The following is a 6,213-nucleotide window of genomic DNA, read 5'->3' on the forward strand; positions in this document are numbered from 1 at the left end:
TTTGTTATTAAAAAGGTATAATAGAAACTATCATTAAACTTGACTAAAAGATTGAATCAAACTAAAATGAATTAAAATGGAAAAGGTGGGGTAAGATAATAATCTGAAGAGAACAGTATGCCTGTTAAGGCTTTGACCATGTCAATGTTAAAAAAAAAATTCATAAAATTCATAATAATGGTTTCAACTAAAAAAACAACCACGAACCATAATCATCTTTAGTATGTCTCTGTATTTTGTTGACAATCAGACATAATAGACAAAGTCACAAAAGCAAAACTGAGCTTCTTCTATTTGCAAGGAACTTCACTATCTGCAACCATTCTTTATTTAAAGAACATTAAAAGGTAAGTATAATAACACACAGTACTAAAAATAAGTTTTTGAGTCTATTTTGAAGATGTCAACCAAATTGAGAAACACATAAATTATAGATCACAAATTCAACATTTTTTTGAATGCTTACAGAGAACAAAAGCTGCAACAAGGATTCTGCCATGTTTGGATTTATCAATAGGTTTGTTTCTTTAGTCCAAATATTCCTCTAGCTGGTGTGCTTCACCTCATTCAGATTGTTATCAATAAAATGTTTTCATCAAGATAAAACATGCAATCATGTTAGACAAGTATTGAAAGTATAATTCATAGAGCAACCATTTCAACTAGGTTTAGATAGCATATATTCATAACTATTTCAATTTTATGTGAACTACACAATATCTATAATGCATAATTGGAGTTAAACCATAATAGGGCTTGGATGAGAAACATGATAGGGCACCCGAAGCTGTCCACATGCTAAGCCCAAGAGTGGATATACCATCCCTCTTGGCCCCATGTGGCAGTCTGGCATCCATATGAGGTGGTGTGCTTGGTGGGTAAACTTGTACCTACCCTCCCTATACATGCTACCTTATCCACCCTTCTATGATTGAGACCCCTTTAATCACAATGGTAGAGCTTGATGGGGAAACCACAATAGGGTGTCTTGAGCATCCCCCCCTTCTAAGCCCAAGGGCAGGATACACCTTTGCCCCCCTTGGCCCACATGTGGCAGACACATCAGTCATCCACCATGGGGTAGTGTACTTAGAAGAGGACCTTGTCACAGTTTCCCCTCCTTGTATTCCCCTATTAACCCCCTCATGATTGATTGCAGCAATTTAAGAATTAGATATTCAATATTATTTCTCATATCCAATGTAGGGGAGGTTATGTATCAAGTATAATATTGCATTGCATATTATTATCTATGTCTATATGAGAATAATTAATCATAAGAGTACTATTATGCTGCATAGCACAAATGGAGTAAGATTACTATTGCCCACAGTAAACAATAATTTCATATCTGGTCTGTTTGCCTGATTGCTGATATATATATTAGGAGTTGATCTGCTCTTATGAGTGTTGATGCTCATTGAAATACTTTCCTTGATGCAGATGTAATTATCCTTAACGTCCTGTCTATTAATGCATGATAGCTTTGGTAAGATAAAACTTATTATAAGAAAGAATAGATAATCAACTTATTGATAAGAAAGAATAAGTGAGTCAACCTTAGCACTATGAAGTTTATTTCCATGACATGTTATGAATATATAAACATTTCCAGTACCTTGCCTAAAGTCTGTACAATGTAAACTTTTATGAGCATCATTCTTGTGCAATCATGTTGCACAATAGTGCTTTAAATATAGAATTTAATCTTAGAAATTAAGAAACAAAACATCAAAGTTTTAAAAAGTGCAACGATTTTGTTACCTCAAATGTTGATAAAATCCTGGAGTTTGACGGAATTCCTAGCTTAATAGTAAAGATAACCTATGAACTTTGAAACCATAATATTTGTTAGTTACAAATTCAATTTTCTATCTTAAAACAAAATAAAATACCAAGAGATTTTCCAGGTGGAATAGAGTTTTCAAGCTCGAGTTGGAAGATTCACAAAGATAATAATGTTGTGAAATCTTCAAAACATAGAAATCTATTTTACAAAGCACTCACAAAAAAATTAAAAAATCGAGCAACATAGATGAAAAGATCAGAGCTAAAAGCTGGAACATGGAGACAAAGTATCTTTAAGAACACCATTAAAGTAGATGAGTACGGTGCTTAACACGAGCAATCCTCCCACATGAATAGTCAAAATGTGTAGATGATTTAACTTTTAACTTTTCCACAGAAAGATACATTGTTTTGTTTATATAACAGTAACCTAGATTTAACCCAAATCATGGATTTATATTTTCCTCCATCTAACCTATTCTTTTTCTTTTTTTCTCTAAATTGAAGAAACTGAATGTCAAAGACATAATAGTTGCCCAGGAAGACATAAATAAAATCGTAGAACCAGTGGCTTTATGTAATAGATGAAAACACAAGAAAAGATGTGGATCCTAGTGATCTCAGATATATTCCCTTATACTTAAATGAATGTCCATTCCCTATTCCAAAGGTTCCCATTTTGGCACAGGTGGGGAGGATGCTGGCAAAGGTTGTAAAAATTTTCAACAAGTCCAAATTTTGCATATCCAACGACCATCGCAGTCCATGAGACACATTTCTTGGAGGAATTTTGTCAAACAATTCACGTACCCTGTCTCTACTTCCACATGTTGCATACATGTCTGCCCATTGAAATTTGAACATTAACAATGGTGGTAGAGTTTTGGAACTTTGGGAACAAACTAAGAATAAGTATAAGAATTGCAGATGAAACTTTGGCATACTAAGTGTTTAAACTAGTCAACATAAAAAAAATGGAAATGATTGCATTAACAATAAGAATGGTGGGTAGAGGTTTGGGGTCAATGGGTAGTGCCCCTTGTGGGGGGTTTGGGGCAGAGCCCCCATCAAGGTTAGGGAGCATTGCCAAACCTGTAATACAGATGATATTTTCACAATAATTTCACCATTTTTGTTTAGAATTGGAGTTTCTGATTGGGGGCCATGGGAGACTCATAGGAATCCTCAAGATGGTCAAGAGACTCCTTGGAGTCCCTAGGACGTCCCTAAGTGGTGCGGCAAGGGGATGTTTCCCCTAAGTATTGCATCCTGAAAAAATAGGGATTTTGGAGGGGGGGAAGGGGTCCCCATGTTTCAATGGTTTCAAAAGATTCTAATTTTTTTTTTTATCTTGTCATAACAAAACATATTCCTCTTGCATCCTTGGATGATTTGAAAATTGAAAACAATTTGACAAGAAAACACTAACTTCTAAAGTTTAGACTTAGTTTTCTTTTTTTATCCATATCACTACAACATTTCAGTGATCAAAGTAGCTTTTTTTTTGGTGGTTTCAAAGCATCCAAAAGGCTTGAGAAATTCAATATTATCTTTCATTCCACCAAAATTGGAGATCAAGAAGCATGCTCACAAACAAGGATTTCTTTGTAACTTAAGGCAATCGACTACTTGTTGGGGCATTTTCAGGTCTAAAGAACCTACCATTGTGTCAAAAAGGCCCATAAGACCCCATTTTCATCTAAAACTTGTCTCTTTTGGTTGTAGAAGCATTTAAGGAAAAAAAAATCACACAACCAATGATATGCCTATACCATACATATTTGAGTTAAAATAAAAATAAAAAATTCACAAGGTTTGGAGACCATTGAACAATTTGGGATATTGCTAATACATACACTCAATTTATAAAGTCTCAATTTGATGTACTTAATCTTCAAGAGGTCTATACAAAAGCATTTTGTAATTGCGAACTAAGATAAATTTCCATTATTGGCAATTTTCATCATGGATTATGGTATTAAATTCTGACATTCTATTGTCAAGATAAATTCAGAGAACCATTTGTACTCAAAACAAGGGATAGTGAAAAATTACATTATGTAGGATCTCCTACCCTATCTCATTCAATTCATTCCTACACCAAGTGACTATGAACAAAAGCGTAGGTATTTAACAACAATGACATGGTCCATGGACTAGTGATCCTCCTCTTGATACTCCATCTACAAATGAGAAAATCTCTTATACACGTTGCTACTTCAGAATTAAAAGTTGCTTCTTCTAGAACTTTCCATGATTCTTTGCAATAGGATTATATGTCTTCTAGATTCACCCCACTAGGACACATTCATATCAAGCATCTTTACTTTTTTAAAAAGTAGACCACATTTCAGATCTAGATGACACCATAATGACTTTGATTTCCTCTTGCAAGATATTCCTCCATCATGTATTGCTTCATCGAAGTTCAAATTTTCTTCTTCAAGGGCTCTCAATGATTCTCTATATAGGATTCTTCATGTCTATGAGATCCACTTCATTGGGAGGCCTACTTAAACATTTCACATCTGTTTGTGGACTCTCACCTTTCAAATATGTTATGAAATCAACTATGTCATGCTATTTTGATTTTATTATCATTTATATTTATAGACACTCAAAATTGTCATGTCTAATTAAATAAATATTTTATTTATTTAATTATCTAAGCCTAATTCTTCTATTAATTAAATAAATTTTTATTTATTTAATTAATTCATTTATCCTCTTCTAGCCTTATTTCTTATTTAAATAAATACATTTATTTATTTAAATTACCCTTTCCTAAATTAAATAAATATTTTATTTATTTAATTGTCCTATTTCTTCTATTAATTAAATAAATCTTTATTTATTTAATTAATTCATTATCTTTTTCTACACGTGACACATGTCATTCATCTCTTAATTCATACACTACCTACCTCTTTCATTATTCTACTATTTCTTTTACCTACCCTCTAATCCTAGCCGACCTCTCTTTTTACACCTCTCAATCTTAACCCTCCATTTCTTATTGTGTCTTCTATTTAAGGAGATGCTTTCTTCATTGTCAAACCCTAATGACTGATTTTGGAGTACTTGGCTACACTACGATCCTACTTGCAACCACATTCCGTTCTTTGTTGAGCTCTTGTGTATATAAAAATCTGAGAGCAAATATATCAAGCAAGATCAATGGAGATAGGAAGAATGGAGATCAAAACCCTATTGGACATGTGATGGTATAATCTTTGTGATTTTGAGTTATTTGCATTGTCTTAGGTTATCTTCATATGTTATGGTGGATCTTTGTTCATTGTTAGGCTAGGTTTTTGTGGTTGGATTCATTTAGCCTTTCAATATTGTTGTTATTTGTTATCCATTTTCACCATATACATTTTGGCACGCCCGGTGGGACCCTTGTCCCTTTGCATTTAACATTTTTGTTGCAGATTTTACATTTTTGAAGTTGCAGATCGGACAGTTTTCGATGATATTTTAGGTTTTTTCACGTCTACGAGTGTTCGGACCACATTTTTGTGTTTCAGAAGCGTCTGCGATATTGGGAATCGCGTCTGTGTTTCTGTCAATTTTTATTTTGCAGGTTTCCGAAAGGTGCATCTGTGATTCCGAACCGCGTCTGCGCTGCATCAGATCGCGTCTGTGTCATTTAACCGCGTCTGTGACCTCTGATCGCGTATGTGTATCACAGAACCATGTCTGTGTCATACAGATGCGTCTGTGTCTGGTATAGCAGCGTCTGTGCTTTCTGTTTGGCAATTTTCAATTTTTCTGTGATTCGGGTTTTGGGATTTTGTACTTAGGGTTTCAGATCTGGTTTATTTTCGGCTAACCCTTACAGATCTAGCTAACCTGGTTTGTACAGCTTGCTTTGGAGGCAAATACGTTTTTGTTGAAGGCCCCTTTTCACAAAGTCTTTTTGGGTTTCCTAAAATTTACCTAACTTGTGTGCTTCTAGGAAGGGGTTATCATTTGAAACAACCCAAACTACTAACAATTTTATTGCAGGGCCTTAGTTAGGGTTTTGTAATTTTGATTGTGTGCCTTGTTTTTCATAGCTTAGCAAACACTTCCATTAGTGCACTAAAATTGAATCATTGTCTTTTGTGTCTTGAGCAATAGGCTCTTTTTGTTTAATCTTTAGAGGGCCTGTCTTCCCGTGTGGTCATTAGGACTACTAGTGAGAAGAGAATGACCCAAGTGGTAGCGAGGAAAACCCACCTCTTCTGAACCACTATAATCAAATGTATTCATGGTGAAAACTATGAATAATGTGTGTAGATTAGTTCATACCGACACTATGTCTCCCCATAAACCCGTTTGATCAAATTTATTTGATCATTTGTAGGGCGTAACCCCTACCGGCTGGGAGCCTTCTGTATTTACAGAGCTGAAAGTGCTGCATGTATGGCCACACGAGCG

This window comes from Cryptomeria japonica, chromosome 4 (assembly GCF_030272615.1).
Source record: "Cryptomeria japonica chromosome 4, Sugi_1.0, whole genome shotgun sequence".
Classification (NCBI taxonomy): Eukaryota; Viridiplantae; Streptophyta; class Pinopsida; order Cupressales; family Cupressaceae; genus Cryptomeria; species Cryptomeria japonica.